Consider the following 23,065-nt stretch of genomic DNA (forward strand, 5'->3'; position numbering starts at 1 on the left):
GTTCAAGCCCCACGTCAGGCTCTGCACTGACAGCCTGACTGGGATTCTCTTTCCCACTCTCTCTGTCCCCCCCCCCCCCCCCCCATGCTGTCTCTCTCAAAATAAATAAATAAACTTTAAAAAGTAAAAAGAATGTTATTTTTAGAAATAGACTGTAGGGGTGCCTGGGTGGCTCAGTCGGTTGAGCGTCTGACTTCGGCTCAGGTCATGATCTCAAAGTTCGTGGGTTCGAGCCCCGTGTCAGGCTCTGTGCTGACAGCTCAGAGCCTGGAGCCTGCTTCGGATTCTATGTCTCCTTCTCTCTCTGCCCCTCACCCACTCACACTCTGTCTCTCTCTCTCTCTCAAAAATAAACATTAAAAGAAAATTAAAAAAAAATAGACTAAAGTTTTAAACTTTGTTTCTTGTTTCTTTTTTATCAAGAACTCTTTCTGATTTTAATGTCAAAAGGTAAAAGGGAGCAACCATTGCAGTTTTTTATTTTTTTAATTTTTTTTAAAGATTTACTTTATTTTTTTTGAGAGAGAGGGAGAGAGACAGTGCATGAGCAGGGGAGAGGTAGAGAGAGAGGGAGACACAGAATACGAAGCAGGATCCAGGCTCAGAGCTATCAGCACAGAGCCTGACGCAGGGCTCAAACCCACGAGCTATGAGATCATGACCTAAACTGAAATCAGAGCTTAACTGACTGAGCCACCCAGGTGCCCCCTGTTTGTTTACTTTTTTGTAATCTTTACACCCAATATAGGATTCAAACTCATGACCTCAAGATCAAGAGTTGCATGTTCTAGCAAAAGAGCCAGCCAGGCACCATAGGAGCAACTGATTAAAAGAAAAAAAAAAAAAAAAAACAACCTAAAAAAACCTTCAAGGTGCAAAGGGAAATTTTAAACAAAAGCAACGTGAAAATGTTCCCATATAATGTTTTTTTCAGAATATAAACTACATTTATTTCTAAGTGTACATATTTTTTTTACCAAAACAGTGACTAAATTCACATACTTAAAAAAAGCTTTTGAAAGTTGTTTTTTTTAAAAACTTATTTTGAAACAATTTTAGATTTACACAAGAGTTGCAAATAAAGTACAAAAGTTCCCATGTACCTTTCATCTAGTTTTATCTTGTATTACCACAGCACAATTATCGAAATTAAGAAATCAACATTGGTACAATACTATTAATTAAGCTATAGACTTTATTCAAATTCTACTAGTTTTTCCACTAGAGTCTTTTTTCTGTTCCAGAATCCTACACTACATTTAATGGTCATGGCTTCATTTTGTTTTGTTCTTTTTTATGTTTTATTTTATATTTGAGAGAGAGAGTGTGTGAGAGAGAGCAAGCAAGCAAGGGAGGGAGGGGCAGAGAGACAGAGACAGAATCCGAAGCAGGCTCCAGGCTCTGAGCTGTCAGTACAGAGCCTGATGCAGGGCTCGAACTCATGAGCAGTGAGACCATGACCGGAGCCGAAGTCGGACACTTAACTCCTGAGCCACCGAGGTGCCCCTAATGGTCATGGCTTCTTAAGTCTCTTCCAATGTCTATGACAGTCCCTCTGTTTTTGTCTTTTGTGACCATGACACTTTTGAAGAGTAATGGTCAGGTATTAAATAGAATGTCCCTCAATTTGGGTTTCTTGGTGTCTCCAATAAAAAGAACCAGGGATCCTTGAAGAAGTGGCTGATTCCAGAGCTGGGGCAGGGAAATACCAGAAGAGCCTGGAATATCTCACAATCCTTAAAAAAAAAAGGAGGGGGGGGAAGGGGTAGGTCACTTTTTAAAATATGATACTTTCTCAGATTTAGAGTGAAGTTCTAGAATTTTGGGAGGAATACTACAGAGTCTGATGTGCCTTCCTCCTCAGTGCATCATATCACAAGGCTCATGATGCTGATGTCTTGTTAATGGTGATGTTAACCTTGATCATTCGGTTAGGGTAGTGCCTGCCGGGTTTCACCACTGTAAAGTTACTATGTTTCCCTTTATAATTTGTAAATATTTGGGGGAGATCCTTTAATCCTATTCCTCCTTAAACTTTTACTAATTTTAGCATTCATGCACTGATCTTGCCTTCAGCAATTATTACTGTGCTGTTCTAATGGTGATTTTTCTCTTGCCCTCATTCCTTCTGCATTTATTACTTGGGATTCTTCTGTAAGAAAGAACTGTCCTTTCTCCCTTGCTTATTTATTCAATCATTATTAATATTAGGATAGACTCATGGATATTTATTTTATTTCCTGAGTTATAATAATTCCTGTATTATTCTATTCCCTGGGTAATTTTGTTTTGTTGCTCAAATTGTTCCCAGCTTTGGTCATTTGGAGCTCTTTCAGCTTGGCTCTAGTGTCCTTTCAATATGCCACCAACTTTTTTTTTTTTTTTTTAAGCACATTCTTACTTTATAGCACTATAAGATGACCCAAACTTGTCTTGTATTTGCTGGCCCCAGGCCTGGAATCAAGTACTACAAGGAGTCATGATTCCTTTTATTGGAGAAACCAAATCTGGATACTACATGTTCTCATTGCTACTGAGATGTCACTGTTTCTAGGCTGCCTTGGGAGATAGAACCAGGAATATATATATTTATTTCTTTATCTACCTGTTTACACACACACACACACACACACACACACACACACACACACACAATCTAGCATCAAATAATCTAGTATCACAAGATTCATTCTAGCATTCCTTTTATTTATTTTAACTTCTTTCTCTGATAGGGAGAAGCCTAACTTCATAGAATTTTGACATGAAAAGAGAATCTCCAAAATTATGTCATTACCAGTTTCTACTCCCTTGATACACCATATATTTTTTCACTCCACCTAGAATGTTATCCCTTCCTCAACTATCCACCTTTCAAGACTCCAGGAAAGACCGCCTCCTCAAAGAACCCTTTCCTGAACTGCCCTGGCCCTATTCCCAATCAGCATAGGTCACTTCCTTTATCTTATTATAATTTTATAAATTCTACTTGATAGAAAGATTCTTGGGATCAGGGGACAGATCTACTTTGCCTCTTGCCCTCTTGGCATCTAGTACATTGCCTTCTAAATAGAAGAAACTTTGGGGCACCTGGGTGGCTCAATTAGGCATCTGACTTTGTCTCAGGTCATTATCGTGAGTTCAAGCCCTGCATCAGGCTCTGTGCTAACAGCTCAGAGCCTGCTTCAGATTCTGTGTCTCCCTCTCTCTCTGCCCCTCCCCTGTTCTCTCTCTCTCAAAAATAAATAAACATTAAAAAATTTAAATAGAAGGAACTTTATGCATATGTTTTGAGTGAAATTACATCAGGTTTAAATTTTATCCAAAACACTATCAGTACAAAAAAATGAATGCTTGTTATGCAGTCTTAAGGCTAGTTGTTGAGACAGTACATATCATTTTTCAGAACTGTGACTTAGTAATTTTAGTTTATTCAAACTTTTGAGTTAAACTCAAGGAATATGAAAAAAATAGAACGACTAAATAACTTCAAATACTGTACCTAAAAGGCTCACTACTCTATTATTCAGCCACACTGTGACAGACAAGTCTACAGGCAAGTTTTACAAGTCTGTTAGAATTATCACTGCTATTCTTCTTGGAATAGTTTTAGCCAGGTCTCTGTAGAAACATGTATCCTAGACAATAAGAAATTTGTAGCAATGATCAAATTCCCAGGGGTCAACAAGGATGTAGATGTTTGTATCAAGACAGAATCACCTTAGCAACATTTTGTCTCTTTTAAAAAATCACTCTTTAAGGATATTTTGATCTCTAAAAACACTAAGAGTGGGGCGCCTGGGTGGCTCAGTCGGTTAAGCAGCCGACTTCGGCTCAGGTCATGATCTCGCGGTCCGTGAGTTCAAGCCCCGCATCGGGCTCTGTGCTGACAGCTCAGAGCCTGGAGCCTGTTTCAGATTCTGTGTCTCCCTCTCTCTGACCCTCCCCTGTTCATGCTCTGTCTCTCTCTGTCTCAAAAATAAATAAACGTTAAAAAAAATTTTTTTAAAACACTAAGAGAGAGAGAGGTGCCTCAGTGGCTCAGTCGAAGCATCCAACCCTTGATTTCGGCTGTCATGATCTCATTCATGGTCATGAGATCTAGCCCTGTGGAGGGCTCTGCGCTGACAGTGCAGAGACTGCTTGGGATTCTCTCTCTCCCTCTCTCTCTCTGCCCCTTCCTTGCTTGCTCTCACTCACTCAATAAACAAACAAACAAACATTTAAAAAAAACCACTAAGATGCAGAGCAAGAATAATGAAAAGGAGGTTGTGTAATTCTGAGAAGCAATTCCACTTCTGGAAACTGCTCACCAAAGAATCAGAACAACTTTCATTGGGTGCTTACAGAATTCACCCTTAGCGATTCACACTTTACCACTCCAGAAAGAAAAGAAAAGAAAGAACTGAATATGAGGGCAACTAAATTCGAGATGTCAAAAGTTAAAGCAGGAAGCCAACAGACATGGGTTCTAATCTTTAATCTACAACTAATTAGCAGTATCATCTGCTGAAAAAGTCATGTCTCAGGGCCTCAATTTCCTCTTGTGTGAAATGAAAAGGTTAAAACAGCCTAGTATTTTCCTCACTGCGGGTCACAACTAGTGAGTTGTGAAATCAGTTTTAACGGGTCAGAGCCAAGATGTCTGTGCTAAAGAAAAAGAACAGAATGAAATACAAAATGTCAGACTGCATCACACGGAGTATAAGTAGTCTTTCAAAAAGCTTTTGTTTCAGTTATTTGTGTGTGGATAAACTGGGTAAGAATGTAAAATATTTCTTACTGTGGGATGCGGTTAAAAAAATTATAGTCTGACAAGTGTTGGAGAGGATATACAGAAACTGAAACCCTCACACACACTGCTGATGAGAATATAAAATGATGCAGTTGCTTTGGAAAATAGTTGGCAGCTCCTCAGAGGGTTAAACACATAATTATCATGTGACCCAGGAATTCCACTCCTGGGGGAGGTACACCCCCACCAAATGAAAAAAAAACAAACAAAACGCATGTCCACTCAAAAACTTGTACATGATTGTGTATAATAACATTATTCACAGTAACCCCAAAGTGGACACATTCCAAATATTCATCAACTGATAACTGATAAACAAAATGTGGTCTATCCATATAAAGGTATGATATTTAGCCATGAAAAGGAATGAAGTACTGATATATGGTACAACACGGGTGAACCTTGAAAAAATTATGCCAAGTGAAAGAAACCAGTCACAAAGATCGTATATTGTATGATTCTATTTCATGTCTAGGATGGGCATGCCTATAGAAACACAAAGTAGAGGGGCGCCTGGGTGGCTCAGTTGGTTGAACATCTGACTTTGGCTCAGGTCATGATCTTGCAGTCTGTGGGTTCAAGCCCCGCGTCAGGCTCTGTGCTGACGGCTCACAGCCTGGAGCCTGCTTCAGATTCTGTGTCTTCTTCTCTCTTTGCCCCTCCCCAACTTGTGCTTTGTTTCTGTCTCTCAAAAATAAATAAATGTAAAAAAATTAAAAAAAAAAGAAACACAAAGTAGATAAGTGGTTGCCTCACACATGCAGGGGGGTTGAAGGGGATTGGACTGACTGCTAAAGGGTGTGGGTTTTTTTCTGGGAGGTGATAAAAACGTTGTAATATTGATTGTGGTGATGGCTGTGAATATACCAAAAACCACTGAACTGCACACTTTAAACAGGTAAATTATATGGTCTATGAGTATTTCAATAAAACTTCTATTTTAAAAATTACAGTTTGGGGGCACCTGGGTGGCTCAGTCAGTTAAACATCTGACTCTGGATTTCGGCTCAGGTCATGATCTCACAGTCTGTGAGTTCGAGCCCCGCGTCAGGCTCCGCGCAGACAGCGTGGAGCCTGCTTGTGATTCATTCTCTCTCTCTCTCTCTCTCTCCCTCTCTCTCTGCCCCTCCCCTGCTTGTGCAAGCTCTTTCTATCTCTCTCTCAAAATAAATAAACTTAAAAAAATTATAGTTTTAAGTCACTAGACTGGATGATAGCTGATCACTGAGGTCCCTGAGAATTCTCAGTGTGCCCTCAACACGGGGCTCACATCACCTATCCTCACGTCTTGGTTATTTGGGGGCAGAGCGGTACCATGGAAACACCAGCTGATTCCAATCCTGTTTCCAGTGCTACCACTGGAATGGTATGGCAACCACTCCGTCCTACACTTTCCTTCTGTATAAAATGAGGATGATAACCCTAAGATACAGGGTTGTTCTAAAAATAAAAGGAGATAATAAATGAAAAACAGTGCCTGGCACATTGCTTGAGGTCAGAGCCAAATCTTGTTAGTACTGTCGTATGCCTCTGTGTCTAACACATCGAATAAACATTATTCTAAAGGTTCAGTTAACAGATTACATATTTTGGCTTAGCTTAGTTTATATGTCATACTGTCTTAACAAGGCCTATGTCATAAGGCTCTGATGAAAATAATTCATAAATGTAGCATATTCTTCAGCTGTTTGACTTTTTTAGTGCAAAAATTACTCTATAATATTACATAATGGAGGTAGTAATGCTAGTTGAAAAGACATTAGTGGTGCCTTTAAAAGATCAAAATTTTTATTTTATAATTATTCGAAGAACTACCTCTTCCTAAATGTTTTGGACATGTGAGCAATTACTTTTTTGTAGCTTTTGTCCAAAAGTCAAATGAAACATGAATCACTTCTTTAGTATAAATGTAAAACTAAATTGCAAAAAGGAAAAGTCCAGATATAAATGTTGGGCCTTCATAAGGTTCTTGTGCAATTTAAAATTTTTTGATCTTGGGGCGCGTGGGTGGCTCAGTCGGTTAAGCTGCCGACTTCGGCTCAGGTCATGATCTCACGGTCTGTGAGTTCGAGCCCCGCGTCGGGCTCTGTGCTGACGGCTCAGAACCTGGAGCCTGTTTCGGATTCTGTGTCTCCCTCTCTCTGACCCTCCCCTGTTCATGCTCTGTCTCTCCCTGTCTCAAAAATAAATAAAAATGTTAAAAAAAAAATTTTTTTTTAAATAAAAAATAAATAAATAAAATTTTTTGATCTTTAATTAGGTTAGTGGTTTTCAAAAAGAGCTTCAGCAGCCAAGGTGGAATCAATGAGCATCCTTTTTGTATCCCCACATCACCACCGTCTTTCACCCTCCTCCTTTCCTTTGGGGAACCTCTCACTCCACAGGTTTCAACAAGCACTCCAAACTGGAGCCGCCATTTTCTTCTTTGCCTCGCTTCTTTGTCATAGTGATTGGTCACGCGATGGGCCTGCTTGTCATAAACAATTATGTAGACACATACAATATGAGAAATCGAAGTCTCTGCCTGCTCTTGCACACCCCTTCCCCCAACGCTACTTGCCAAAGGTAACCTCTGTCACGCTTCGGAGCATAAACCTTCTGATATTGCCCATGCATGATAATAATAGCAACACCCAGCATAATATGTCAGTCACTGTCCTAAGCATTCCATAAATATTATCTCATTTTATCCTCACAACAACTCATGACGTAGACATTATATTCATCATTATAATGATACCTATTTTACAAATGAGGAAACTGAGGCACAGTGAGGTTAACACCAGCGCACATACTTTCTTTTTTTTTTTTTTAATTTTTTTTTTTTAACGTTTATTTATTTTTGAGACAGAGAGAGACAGAGCATGAACGGGGGAGGGTCACAGAGAGAGGGAGACACAGAATCTGAAACAGGCTCCAGGCTCTGAGCTGTCAGCTCAGAGCCCGACGTGGGGCTGGAACCCATGTACCGTGAGATCATGACCTGAGCCGAAGTCGGACGCTTAACTGACTGAGCCACCCAGGCGCCCCATATACTTTCTTTTTTTAACAATAACAATGACTTTATGTTAATATGCTATTCAGCAACTATTTGTTTCCTCTTGGACATCTTCTCACACATGACAGGAAGACATATAGGAAAAGACATATAGATGGAGGAGGACATAGAGATCTACTTCACCCTTTCAGTACCAAATACTATTTCACTCTGCAATAGTCTATAACTTATTTAACCAGGCCCCTGTCAGTGAACATAGAGGTTGCTGCAGGTTCTTCATTATTAAGAACAAGACGGCAATGAAAATGTTTCTATCATTGCCTACTTGGAAGTATGCATCCATGGCACAAATTCTTGGAAGCAGCATTTCTAGTAAAAGGCCTATGCATCAAAATTTTAATACGCATTCCCAAGTTTTTCTTCAAAAAAGTTGCATCAATTTGTATATATTTTTGCATCCATTTATATTTGAACCATCAGCTATATGAGAAAGACTATTCTCCACATCCTTGTGAATATTGAGCATTGCTAATCCTTTTTATATTTTCCAATCTGCTAGATGTATGAAAAATGGTATATTATTGTTTTACTTTTCATTCCTTTACTCATGGGGAAAGTTGAACATATTTTCAAATATGTGCTGGCCCCTCAATACATTTATTTTTTGAAACGACAGTTGTTTTTAAAACATTGTTTATAAATTGTTGATTATCTTTACAACTTAATTACTTTTTAAAATGGCACAAGGACTTTAGTAATATCATGTGTAACTCCTTGTACAATTCAAATTGCCTCTCACAGCAGCTGTCCTTTCCCGGTGTCTGATTCCTATCCAGATCTCATTAATATTCTTTCCAAACAGAAACGTTGTTTGACTACACAGATGAGATCGTTTCTGTCGAGTTCCCTTTTGTAGGGCACCCACCCCTTGACTACTCATTAATATTCCCACTGACACCAACAATCCAAGCATTAAGATCACTGTTTGGGATTGTGCTTCAGCTGCTACCCTCAACTAGCCAACCTAACACTTCTTAGCTGTGCAGGGGTCAAGGGTGGGGAGGTGAGGCAGGGGGTGGGGAGGGTGCTTTGAATATCAGGATCATCTTTGGAATCTGAATCTCTCATGTAAAGTCTGAACACTTCTAATTTTTCTTAAGAGTCCCCTATGATTCCAATGTAAAAACAGCTTTGGGTGTTTAGACTTGGTTTGATCCCAGGGTTCTTAGGCCTCAGCAGGGAGGCAGACACAGGCCCTAATCACCAACCATCTAGATGGACTGTGTCAGAATCAGATAAAAAAAAAAATCTGGGCCACCTTAGCGTAAGCCTGGGGCCAGGTTATTGAGTACTGGTCATATGCAGGGTGATTCATTCCATTTGGTTTTACTCCCTTAGTCCCTATAATATCATGAAACAAATTTTTTATTTAAGTTTATTTATTTTATTTTGAGAGAGAGAGGAAGCAGGGCAGGAGCAGAATCCCAAGTAGGCTTGATGCTGCCACCTCAGAGCCCGACTCAGGGCTCAAACTCACAACCATGAGATCATGACCTGAGCTGAAATCAAGAGTTGGACACTTAACCAACTGAGCTACCCAGGTGCCCCGAAACAAATACTATTATTCTCATCTTACAGAGAAAGAAACTGAGGCTCAGAAAGGTTAAATAACCTGCCAAAGATTACAGAGCTAGTAAGTGGCAGAGCCAAGATTTGGGACAGTCTGACAGACACTAATGTCCATGTTCTAACTACTTACTGCAAAACACAAGTTCCTGGTCTCTGGGGGGTGGTCTGGGCCAGTCTTATCCTAAGTGTCTTGAAACTAGAAGGGATGGGTAAGGGTTGGGCCAAATGCCCCAGTCTGTTCCATACCTAAGCCGATTCTGTCTCCAGTTTCTTTCAGCCTAGGTCTACATCTTGAATCTACTACTTGCTTATGGGGTAACACTAGGAAAATTACTCTAAGCCTCAGTCTCATCATCTCTAAAATGTTCCTTTAGCTCAGTGCTAAAATAAGTGCTTATAAAGTAACAGTGGTGCTGGTAATAAAAATAGCTAATGTCTATTGAATGTTTACCGCGTGTCAGATCCTGTTTTGTTTTGCATATATAAACTTACTAATCCTCACGGTAGCAAACTCAGAATATTGCCGTCCCACTCTACAGATGAAGAAACTGAGGCCCAGAAAGGCCAAATAGATGTTAACTTCTTCATTTTTTAGGAGGCTGGGATGAAAATAAAACGACCTCTTGCAGAGAGAATAAACTACAATTGCCATTCTAGTGCACACTATATTTTAGGGTCAACTTATTTTCGTTACATCAGCAAGAAAAAAAGAGCACCTTGAATGTCATTTCTGAGAAGCTGGCAGTAACTACCAGGAACATCAAATCTGCTTAAAACCCTGACACTGTTTCTCTGCGCCCAAAAGTCTAAATCTCTCTCAAATTATACTGTTTAAGGGCCAAATTTTAGGTGTTCTTAACACCTCTGTAAAAACTCTAACTGGAAGATGATATAATTATCACCATCCTACACAGCTTCTATCACTTTATTCATTAATTTGAATATCTTATCTTCTTGCACTTTTGAAACCCAAATTAGCTTTTTACATAATTGCGGTAGCATTCGCATATCTTATTTTAGTAAAAGAGTAACCTGTAGTTACAGCCTTCAAAAACGAACTTTGGTCTAAAATTTTTAGGTCACAAAGAACCACCCAAGATTCTTTCTAATCTTTTTTTTTCTTCTTTAAATTAAAAATTACCCAATCTACTCCAAGTTTGATTCGACTTCTCTCTCAAATCTAATTTGTAATTTTTCTCTGCTTGGTTCTTCGCCCTCCTCCCTGTGCCCAGTTGATAATTAACACATTGTAAGGACAAACATAATCCAATGGATTGAGTCTTTTTTCAGTATTTTTCGCACATAGTAAGGAAAACCTCTATCAGTACATAGAAAAGCAGAAAACTATGTCAGTAACTTCAAATTTAAAGCGAAAAGTAGAAAAAGGCACAGTTAATTGGAAAAATAATGTGGAAATTTATAGTCAACAGAGACCATTATAGAAAGCATAGATTTACTCTGAATAGCCTGTTTCTCCTTTAACCTTTGTACCATTCCATACTTGGACATCAGATGCATCAAATATCAGTGCCTGGTACAGTGTAGGGACTCAATAAACATGTGTCATATGAATAAAAAACAGCATTATGCTAGTTCTCAGTTGCCACATATCAAAACAAAGGCCTACCTACATAATTGAATGTCTATAAATTACATGCTCACAGGTCTTGCCAATCACATGCTTAATTAAGACAAAGTGGCTAATTAAAGAACCTTCTTTACAATGTCACAACAGAAGAATCATGTACACTTATTTTAAGAAGGCTGCTTCCATTAAGGATATAACCTCCTTATACCAGTCCTTTGTCCTTAATAATTAATTGAGTTTTCTCCAAATACAGGGCTTCTTAGTTTCACTCCTGGCCATTTCCAGGAAGGACCTGGCTTCCATTCTTCTTATCTGAAATTTTAGATGATGTGTTTTTTTCAGGACCTGCTCAATCTGAAAGGCCAGTTCAGATCAATTGAACCAATCCCTTCAAGCAAGAGGAGAATTAAAACGGGCTTACTGAAAAGTGACTCTTCTCTAGGCAAGTTCTCTAATCTTTCCTTTCTGTAAAAATCTGAGCAGCTCACCCAGAACAATGCTTTAATCAAGGACAAGCATAGCTGAGGCTGATCAAACAAAGAATTACCAAACCATAGAGCCACAGAAGTGACAAAATTTTGTACTTATCTCAACTAACTTATGCATCTTATTTCTTAGGGACCGGTTACAAACGTATAACATTAATGTTTCAACTACATTTTCATGTTTACCTTTTAAAAATTATATCAAATTATGGTGCTGTTTTAAGAAGTTATTGAGAGGCATTTAATTGAGTAGTGGGCTTTTGGGTGACCTGGGAAAATGAATCAGTGGGTCTCAGTTTCTACATCTCAAAAACGTATTCACAAGGGATGGTTGTAAGCATTAAATGAGGGGAAAAAAAAACCCCAGAGTACTTTGAAAACTATAAGTTGCTATAAAAACTATTGTAATTTCTAATAAAGTTTCAAGCCAGTTTCAAGAAAAAATGGAATTAAAGAATAAGTCTACCCAATGAAGAGAAATTGGAAGAAATTGTAACTGATGAGTTAGACTGGTTCAATGAGATGTTAACAAGAAACACCTTGTTTATTTTTTTGTTTTGTTTTGTTTTTGAGAGAGAGAGAGAGAGAGAGCACAAACACACATAGGGGAGGGGCAGAGTGAGAGAGAATCTTAACCAGGCTGCAAGTTCATTGTGGAGCCCGACAGGAGGCTCAATCTCACGACTGTGAGATCATGACCTGAGCCAAATCAAGAGTCAGACACTCAGCCAACTAAGCCACCCAAGCTCCCAAGAAACACCTTGTTTAAGGCTGTTGCTAAAAATCTTTCAAATCAATAGGCATGTAGTAAATATAATGAACATCATTTCATGTTTCCTTGAGGATTCTAGGTAGCTTTCTTATTTTTCTTCTAGAAAAGGAAACCGGAAGAAAACTTTTGGTTGCTTGAGGACTGGTTGGATTCTAATTTTGCTCACTTTTAAAAATGTAATGAGAGTTTAAAGACTAGAATTGGCCAGCAGTAACAACCCTGGAAGTAGATGCTGACAGCAGTAGTAAAATAGTGGCCTGGATCCTGGGAACACCTTGGAAAGCCTGCATTCAGATGGAAGTGAATCCTGGCTATCACAGTCTCCATTTTTCCTGCTACCTTCAGAAACCCTCAGAGGCTGCTACCTGATTTGAACCCTGATGGAACTACATCAGCTGTTGTCCATTAAAAAACAACAACAAAACTTTGAGTTGCAAACCAAAACAGGACTTGGTAAAATGAAAAGTCTATCTTCAAGGCTTATGTGTGCATTCAACAAATACTTACTGAGGACTTACCACATGTCAAGCAGTGCTCTGTTTGCTTAACCGACTGAGCCACCCAGGCGCCCTCAGTGCTCTGTTTGCTAAAGACATGACATTAAAAGTGAGACAAGGTCTCTGCTCTCATGAAGCTTCCATTCTACTGAGGAAGCAGGACAATTAAAAACTGTGATTAGTGCAGTGAAGGAAATGCAAGGAGAGTAACTGAAGTGGCAGTAGGAAAAGGGGCAGATGCCTTAGATAGTGGTCAGGGAAAGCCTCCTTGAGTGAATGACATTTGAGCTGAGACCTGAATGATGGGGAGGAGATAACGCAGCCAGCCAGGCAAAGAGAACAGATGTAGGAGTTTTCAACGTGTAAGAAATAGCAAATGCAAAGGCACTGAGGCAGGAAAAATATGACCAGGGAGTGAATGAAAAGTATGAGAAGATGACAGAGATGAGTGGCAGCACTCATCCTTAAATAAGGATTTACAAGCAGTGGTAAAAGATCTCAACTTTATTCTAAGTGTGGTGCAAAGCCAAACATTTCTATGGAATACTGCTTGCAAGATGAGATATATTTCATATACTTTATGATATTTAATTGCTTATTATATGTGTAATGACCACAAAATGGAAATGAAAGGCAAAGTTCTCACAATTAGAAGACTTATAATCATTTAAGGAAGCAATAATTCATAGTGACAGCATTGAGGTAAAAAAAAAAAAAAAAGAAGTAAAAATAAAGTGCTAAGTGAAGACTGGGGAGGGAGCCAATGATTAAAATAGAACAAATTAGAGGCTTCATTTTTTAAAAGGAGCATTTTATTTGAGCTCTTAAGGAAAAGGATTTAGGCAGGAGTGGGAGGAGGGAGAGGAGCATGAGGCTGTGGGAACTGCATGAGCAAAGGCACAGAGGCAGGAAAGGACAGGGTGGGTCCAGGAAACCATGAATCACTGTATGGCTACAATGCCAGGTGGGTGGGTAGTGATGTGGGAGATAAGTCTGGAAAAATAGGCTGTCAGGGTGTGGGAGTGGGGGTCTTGAATAGCATTCAGAGAAATTTAGATTTAATATACTTGTGCTTTGCTTCCCCTTAAGTGTGTAAATGAATCTCCTGAGGCACTTGTTAAAACTGCAGATTCCCAGACCCCATTCCCCCAAATATATCGGTTTATAAGTCTAGGTGGGACTTGGGAACCTACCTTTTTTAACCAACACCCCAGGCGATTCTGAAACAGGTAATCAAGGAAACCATACTTTGAGAGTCGGTGTTCTATTTTTTAATGACAACTCTGGTCTAAAGGGGAAAAACTGAAGCCAATTCTAAGGACTAGTGAAAAAAGGGGGGTATTAATTAGAACAATGACAAAGAGCCATTATCACTGTTGGAGTAGAATCAACCAAATGTAGTGAGTTTTGATTAAATGTGGGAAATGAGACTAAAACTTTCAAGACAACTTCAAGCTTTCTCCTTAGGGAAACTAGGTGGACATAATGCCTGGTAGGTACATAGGGACTATCCACATAGTCCCAGTAGTTGGAGACAGGGATCTGGAGCTCAGGAGATATGCAAAGGCACTAAACACATTGCTTTGGTACTCCTAAATAAATTCAAGACAAAGAATTAAACATAAAAAGTAAAACCATAAAAACTAGAAGGAAATCGAACTGAATACTTAATCCATCTCCAGAAGGCAAAAGGCTTCACAAAATAAAAGCAACAAAAGAAATCCCAAAGGAGAAGATCTATAGATAACTAAAAGGCAAATAACTAGTTAAACATTTGACCACAGGGCAAATAATTAATATTCTTAAAATGAAGAGCTCGTACAAATAACAAAGAAGAACCCCCACTCTGAATAGTTTCTGTATGGAATACTGGAAGTTGTTGAGTACCTTGGCTTCGCAACTTAAACAGGCTGTCATAAAATGAGATTTGCTTTGTATCATTAGAGATGGTGGGGCTTTGTGGCATACATCAGCAGGGCTCCAATGACTTACGTAACTAGGTTGCCAAGTGTCAATCCATGGGAGTGCCTAAAAATTACCAATCTTTGCAACTTCTATTGTTCTGCCTTTAGGTTCTATTAAGCCTTACTACCCACTATGAAAATTGCCTTTACTGCATCCAGTCTTTTTCCTCGGGCTCTATATATCTAAAATGGGCAACAGGTCAGGGACGGGACAAAAAATAATTTCACAATGTCTAGAGAGCAGTGGCTTGTAAGTCACCCTTTCGGCGCAGATGGTGTATGGACTTTGGGATCAATAACCCAACCCTGTTCACTTTACAGATAAGGCTCAGAGAGGATGGATGACTTTCCCAAGACGACCTAAGTGGTTGGTTCCCAACACCAAGGTGGCAATCCTGACTTTCAAGGAGGCACCCTTTCCATTTTGCAGTGCTGCTCCAACAAACATAAGCTCTGGCTCCTTATACCAACGGGCATTTAAAACACCACCATTTCAACTACTGCACACTTTCCACTTCATCCCTTCACTCATTCAATTTGGCCTAACAAAAATCTGTACTCCCTCCCCATAGCCCCAAATAAATGAAAGAACCCCGAACAAAAAACAACATAATTAAAATGTTAAGACCCCAATAAAAATGGGAATGGACTAACCAAAAGACAGTTCACAGAAGAAACTGAAATGGACGTGAATATATGAAAAATGTTTGCTCTCACTAGTAAATACAAATTAATCACTTTTGCTTATCAAATTAATAAAGATAAAAAAATAAGATCCAATATTATGAAGGAGGCACTCAGGCACTCACAATCACTGCAGGTGAGAGTATTAATTACAGTCTAATCTTTATGAAAAGCAATTTGGCAGCAGGTTTAGTGTTTTTTAATTTTTATGCCTTATGACCCAGTAATTGAACTTCTGGCAATCTAACCTAAGGAAACAGTGAGTGATCTGTACAAAGATTTATGCATCAATTTGTTCTCATTGTTTTTCACTTGTTAATAATATTGTAACAATTGAAATACCCTAGTACACACGTAAATTATGCAACAGCAACACATTAGGACATTGAACATCCATTATAATTGTTTTCAAATAATTTTGATGCCACTGAAAATTATGACATAATGTAAAGTGAAAAAGCAGATACAAAACTATATCTACTGCAATAGGATGAGCCCAATTACCTGTGTATGTCTGTGTGTGTGTATGTGTGTGTGTGTATCAAAGGAAAAAAAGACTGAAAGGAAATATACCAAATAGTTCCCACTGGAATAGATTATGGAATATTTTGCCTTCTTTATTTTTCCTCAAGTTTTCTATAATAAGCATATGTAATTCTTATCTTCCAACTATATATGCATATTTGTCTATGTGAAAATAAAATAAGAATATGAAATGAAATATGAAACAAAGTTTCATATGAAATTTTACATGAAATATGAAAAAAGCTTCAAAGCGAATCAGCAAATCACTCACATGGAGATGTTAGTTGAAATCGCAGAAATAAATCAGTCTGCACAGGGAGAGAGCATTATAAGAACAGGATGCTAAACCAAGGCAAAAACCCATACTTGAGGGACAAGAGACTGAGTTAGTGAAGGGGCATGGGAGGAACTGGTTAGACTACAAGATGGACAACCAGGTAAAGTCATGTCAAGAAAGCCAACTAAAAGAAATAACCAAAAAAGTTGTCCACTTGGTCAAGTGTTGCCAAGTGGTAACTAAGGAGGACAGTGACAGGGCCATTCCAGGGAAGTCACTGGGTACGTTGCAAGGACAGACAGGTTTCCTCCAGTGCTAGAGGTGGAAACCAAATCTGAGCAAATGTTACCTAGTCAGTGAAACTGACTACGAGGAAAAGAAGTCCCAGGCCATTTGTTTAAATTTCAGTTTATGTGGGGAAAAAAAAGATTGTGGAAATCTAAAACCGAGTAAAAGTATATCAGGATTACTAATCTATGGGCAATGAAACAAAAATTGGCAATACTTCGGAGTGCAAGAAAAAACATGTTTGAGGGTTTGTGAAACTTTCTAAACTCCATTAGAGGATAAATAAGAGAAACAATAGCTCCATACTTGTTATCAGAAAAAAAGTTGCATCTTTTCACCCCTAGAGACGGAAGTTCTTAGTTTCAGTGTAGCATTATGAAGAAATTCTTTAGAAGAAAATAAAAAGAGGGGCGCCTGGGTGGCGCAGTCGGTTGAGCGTCCGACTTCAGCCAGGTCACGATCTGGCGGTCCGTGAGTTCGAGCCCCGCGTCGGGCTCTGGGCTGATGGCTCGGAGCCTGGAGCCTGTTTCCGATTCTGTGTCTCCCTCTCTCACTGCCCCTCCCCCGTTCATGCTCTGTCTCTCTCTGTCCCAAAAATAAATAAAAAACGTTGAAAAAAAAAAAAAGAAAAGAAAATGTAATGTAAAATACATTTTACAGAATGTAAAATATGATGGTATCATGTTAACTTCTCATGACTGCAAATGTGAAGTCTCTAGAAACATTTTCAAGGGTGAAGAAATCATTTGACATGCTAAATAATGGACTGCTTGTTGGGTCAAACCATGTCCTTTTAATAAAAAGAGGTCTCCGTTAGAACAGTAACTTGACTGGGTCTCAAGGACTTTGCATCCAGCCACAGAATAAACACATCGGTATGGTTCTACCAAGAGTACCATTTACCACAGAATCTCAGTTCCACAATCATTAGGAAACTACTCAATTTACAACCACTCATTTGTTACTAAAGAACTTTAAGAGTCTGTGTTAAGTAATTTAACATCACCTGGAGATTACTGTACACAATCCAAAATAAAGTACTTTAACTGCCTATCACAAAACATAGTGAAAGACCATAGAAACCTTAAGAAAAAAAAAAAAAAGCTTTTTCTTATGGAAACTCCTGACTTAGGAACCAAGTCACACATTTTCCTATCTGCAGAAAGAGTGCAATTCCAATCTAAATAAAAGTCACCTATTTCTGAGCGTATGGAATTAAGAATACTGAAAACCCGTTCTGCTGTCAATATAGACTGACAAATTCTCCCAATTTGTGGTTAGGTAGCCTTTTATGGCAAAGATGTCTAATGATCTCCTGTGCTCTCAAAATTCTTTTGTGTCTGTGTGTATACGTCTTTGGTGAACCCTCCTGGTACAGAAGCCCTAAGTCAGTTACAGTTGATTTTTGAAGAATATCAGAGGAAAGCGAAGAATTTGAAACCCCAAGAGGAACAATACTTAAAATTGAACTTGAAAGTATTTTAAGGGAAAAAGATAATTGTTACAGATACCGAAAATACATGCAAATACTGACTGGCTTTCCAAAAATTCCCAATGAAACCGCTTTCCCAGAGTGTAAACAGAAAGAAAGGAGGTAAGTAATTGTCAAAGAAATGTGTTCATCGAGTACCATGGCTCAAATGACCAAATGAGACAACCATCATCTGTTTTATTAACTCAGAATCTCTATTTAAAAATGAAAAACATAATCATATAGAAGAGACTGTATCATGTTCATCCTCTATATACTAGATCACTGGCACACAGCAGGCAATTAATAAAAGCCTGAAGTTACATGGAAAGCGCTTAAGACTATCATAGACTTCAGATCATAAAGCTCTGCAAGGAATCTTCAAACACTTCTCACCCTTTCCTCTTTCACTCATTTACCCATCCTGTCTCCCGTCAGAAAGAAAGAAAGAAAGAAAGAAAGAAAGAAAGAAAGAAAGAAAGAAAGAAAGAAAAGAAGAGACATTTTGAAGGCACCTTAGCAAGAAAAAAATATCCTGTCATCATGATGCACTGTTAATATAAATATTTTCACTTTTGAAGCTTTCTCTTCTTAGAATTATTAGAAGGTTGAAATTTGGCCCACTTTTAACCAGAGTCTGGAACAAAACTGGACTGTACCAAGTTAAAGTTACACAATGATGCAATTTTACAAAATGGCACTATTTTGCTAAGGTTGCCAATACACTATTCTATTCCCAGAAGTTCTACAGTTCAGGGACTACATGATAACAACACTTCGAGACCCAATACAGAACAGTGAAAAACAGCTCCACCAACCATTAATGAACTACCATAGAATTAAGGACAAGTCTTAATCCCATCTTCAAAAGGCTATAATGTTGGCAGAACACCAGGTAGGTCATATATGCAACACAAATGTCTGAGGAAAATAATTCACTAATACTCAAAGTTTTTTTGTGTTGTTTATTTTGTTTATAAGGAAAAGTAGAAGAAGGACATAGCACTCTGGCCTCATCTCTAGCATAGCACTGATTTCATCAAAACTGTAAGTTTTATCTATTGATTCTGCCTAACTCATTTGATTTTAACTAAGCTTTTTCAGAGTAGGGATGTTCGGAACTTTTTTTTTTTTTTTTTTTTAATGTTTGCTCATTTTTGAAAGAGACAGAGCACAGAAGACAGAGCACAAGCAGGGTGGGGCGGAGAGAGAGGGGGACACAGAATCCAAAGCAGGTGCCAGGCTCCGAGCTGTCAGTATGGAGCCTGATGTGGGGCTCGAACTCACGAACCGTGAGATCATGACCTGAGTCGAAGTCGGACACTTAACCGACTGAGCCACCCAGGCGCCCAAAGTTTTTTCTTTTCTTTTTTTTTTTTTTTAATGTTTGGGGATGTTCGGAACTTTGAATCCATACTATAACTGACAAAACGAGGCACTCAATAACTGTTTTGTCCAAAAAATGAAATAAATAAATTCCTAAATTATTTAATAGCATGTTATGTATCGCTCTGTCGATGCAAAACAAGGAAATAGATGTGGACACAAACTTTTTTTTTTTTTTTTTTAACCTTCTCTCCTGCCAATTCTATACCTTTTCGGAGGTCTACCTAAGACAATCATCCCATAGCCAGGTTATTACTCCACAGAAACTTAGAAAATGTTTGTTGAAGGTCATCTTCTTTTGTGTCTCCATCAGACCTCAGAAGAAAGTGTTATTTTATGGTTTCTAAAATATTTATCACTTGTGAATAGTATTAGTAACTATGGGGATAAAAAGTATTGTGTTTAACCGCTTAAATCAACAGCAAAAGAAAGAATAATGCAAAAGAAGACCTCTCCCCCAAAGGGGTATTGTCTCAAGGCTGATAACTCCCTAAGTACTTTCACTAACTTGAGGAGCCAAGTCAGTAGAACCATCTGGATTAGGCAGACTTTTGAAAGCCGGAATTAGGTGAAAGACAATAGTAGTTCAAATATCTCTCACTAGGATCAGCTAAACTCGTTCTAAGCACCAGTAAGGAGGCAAGGAAGGACGCCAGATGGTTGGCTCCTAGCACGTACAACTTCAAGCTTAGTAGGTGTAGCCAGGGGTGTACAGTTACCTTATATTAACACCTACCTATATTGGTGACAGGTGTCAATGATATATACGCGACAGCGATTCGGGGATGACACACTCAGCTGCAAGGACTGCTATATTCTCAACATGCCTCAAAGGGGTGTAAGTGTCTTAGAGTTCAGTAGGCAGCATGGAATGGGGAAAAATCGAAGACAGAGGGAATGGCTTTAAATGAAGAAGGGAAAAAAGCAGTTGAATATCAGAATATTTCCCTAGGAGACTATTTGGAATTTTGATGAACTGTCGCCTTCCTCCACCACACCAAAACTGTATATAGTTAGAAAGGAGTCTCCCCGATGGAAGAGGTGGTCCTATCAGCTCCGGCCCTCAGGCAGCAAAGATTCGGCCCTACATAATTACTCCCAAGACCAGCGCAGTACCTAGACATGAGGAAAAGAGCAAGAAGATCAGCGGTTCCTCTACGCTCTCTCTCTCTCTCGGCGGGGGTGGGGGGAAGGGGTTCAAGCTCCTGGTGCTACCCCTGGCCCCAGAAGTCGCTGGAGAAGGAGACTGTGGAGGGAAGCCGGGGTCTCGCGCACTCTTCGGCCGTGCAAGATGTGGACAGAGAAGGCCCTTACCTGGCTGAAGGCGGTCTTTCCTCTGTGCTGCTACCAGCGGGGCTACGGGTCCCAGGCACTCTGCCTTGCGCACCTGTCGCGACCCAGCTGCAACACCTACAGCTTCTGCGGCCCCGCCCCGGTCCGGCTCCGAGCCCCGCCCCACCCCGCCCACTGCCGCGGGGGCGCGCACGCCCGCCGGTCTCCCGTGCGGCCTCGGGGCGGGCGTGCGCGTCGCCGACTGCGTGCCCTGCCTTCTGGGCCGCTCGCGTGGCTCCGCTGCGCGCTGCGTTGGCGTCTTGGGAGGCGTGGCTGCTTTTCTAGAGGCAAAGTCTAAGTCTCCGCGCTTATCTGTGAGGGGTGCGCCTGCCTTTCGTAGCCTTGAGCTTTGCGTTTTTCTGCTTTGGTCTTAACGCTGACCCAGAGTTACCGCAGTTTGACTCCGGAGCGACTGGGAGGTTTGACCTAGGTTCAACTGTAGGCCAGTCCCCAGCCAGCTTCCTGGTGCTTTCAGGGGTAAGTTTTGTGCAGGGAGAGTGATTTAGAGGAGGTGGCGTGGTGTAGTGGAAAGAGCTATAAATTAATCCAGATTCTACCGCTTGACGTTCATCAAGTCGCTTCACCTCACCAAGGCTGTGTAAATATGAAGGGGTTGGATGGGGCGGATCAAGTTCTTCGAACAGCTCGAACAATTATTATTCCTTCGCTTAGCATTGGAGCTCTGCGAAAGATTGAGTACGTCAAGAGGCCTACCAGTGCGCCATCCTGACCCCAGATTCTTGGCCCAGTTCCGTGAGGCTGCGTGAGTGCCTCTGATAGAGTCCTTCCTTTTCCTGCACTGCAAAGGTTTCAGATCACAAGTTGTCTGAAGTGTTTTGGAACTCACGTAGCTTGATAAGTGCTACAAGGGGCTTGTGTTACTAAATGCCTATACTTACACTTCCTAAAGCAGTTAAGAGAAGTACCTAATGAGAAATTTCCAACAGCAGATGATACATGGACCAATCCGTTGTTCCCTTCTTCCTTCAAATACCCAGGCTAGACTGATTTCTGAATAGGGTAGCAAGCATCAAGACTAGCAAAATTGGCCAGCGACATGGGAATGTAAAAGAGTATGCGATATCAATATAGGGTGGTACTCCAGACGATGCATTCCCTTGCAGGTTTAGTTCCCTCAATATATGTCACAGACACACACCCAATTTAAAAAAAAAAAAAAAAAAAAAACAACAACAACAAGCCAATAAAGGCCCTTATTCTCCGCTAAGAAGGCTATGAAGCCTAACTGGGGTCAGAGTTTTAGACCTACATTTGAATCTCGACACAGCCACTTAACAACTAGGCAAATTACTCTGAACCCCTCCCTTAATGCCCTTTTGAAAACAGAGCTAGTAGTACGCCACAGTTGACTTGTACTAGTTTGCAACGCTCATTGCTAAATTTGGGGGGATTTTGTGAGCCAGTTGTTAAGCTCAACCACTGTTAAAAATCAAATTATGTAAATTTACAATTAAATACGTTAAAATCAGGTAATAAATACTCAAAACTCGTCACTTTTTTAAAACTTAACTTTTACCAATAACTCTTCCTCTGAGAGCATTTGTCTGTTGTATCTTACGGATGGGAATGTATGCATCTCTTCCCAGCTCTGTTCAGAAACGTCGCATTTGTAGTTTGAAATTGGCTTCAATAGGAACATTTGCATTGCCGAAATTGGCAAAAGTTACAAATGAGGGTTTAGTTTATTGTTTTGTTGATTTTCTAGGCCCAAGTGTCTACAACTTTTTCTGTAAACAAAAAGTAAATGTTTTAGGCTTTCTAGTACATATGGTCTTTGTCACAACTACTCAACTCTTATATTAAAAATGGGTGTGGCCAGGGGCACCTGGGTGGCTCAGTCGGATCTCATCAGGATGAGATCGAGCCCTCCAGCTGGCTCCATGCTGGGCTTGGAGCCTGCTTAATTAAGATCCTCTCTCTCCCTCTCCCTCCACTTGTGCACGCTTGCTCTCTCTCCCTCTCAAAAAAATGGATGTGGCTATGTTCCAGTAAAGCTTCATTTACAAAAACAGTCAGTAGGCTTGTAGAGAAAATGTTGATAATGCAGAATTAAACTTTACATGATCACATTCCTGGCCTTGACATTGTGAATAGCACAAAAAATTGAAGTAGTCTTTCAGTATTCAAAAACTATCATCCATCGCTTCTCGGCCTTTTGGCTAAGATCAAGTGTAGTATCTGTTCTTATCAGTTTAATATCTGATACGTCCTCTATCCGAGGACAATATATTAAATGGATTTTTGGAGCTGGGAGATGGAATAGGAGCTTGCTCCGTCCACTCCACGCATCGACCTGGTATTGCAGTGCTTCCAGGAACGGTGCCCTCCTCCCTCTGGGGGGAGGTAGTACTTGTGG

The 23,065-nt window shown here is 39.8% G+C and overlaps 1 protein-coding gene and 1 non-coding gene across 3 annotated transcripts in view; one reads left to right on the top strand and one right to left on the bottom strand.

The window, feature by feature from the left end:
- LIMA1 (LIM domain and actin binding 1) overlaps positions 1 to 20,772 on the bottom strand; it is an 83,975-nt gene extending 63,203 nt beyond the window's left edge. Inside the window, exon 1 of one of the 2 annotated variants that reach the window (XM_049627305.1) lies at positions 20,671 to 20,772. The gene's annotated coding sequence lies outside the window, so the exon portion shown is untranslated. The remainder of the gene's footprint in view (positions 1 to 20,670) is intronic. The other variant, XM_049627304.1, reaches the window with a different exon arrangement.
- A 2,076-nt stretch (positions 20,773 to 22,848) lies between these two features.
- LOC125920572 (U2 spliceosomal RNA) lies at positions 22,849 to 23,039 on the top strand. The gene has a single exon (XR_007457148.1). It is a non-coding gene; the product is annotated as a U2 spliceosomal RNA (small nuclear RNA).
- The last annotated feature ends 26 nt before the right edge of the window (positions 23,040 to 23,065 follow it).

The sequence above is a fragment of the Panthera uncia genome, chromosome B4 (assembly GCF_023721935.1).
Source record: "Panthera uncia isolate 11264 chromosome B4, Puncia_PCG_1.0, whole genome shotgun sequence".
Lineage (NCBI taxonomy): Eukaryota > Metazoa > Chordata > Mammalia > Carnivora > Felidae > Panthera > Panthera uncia.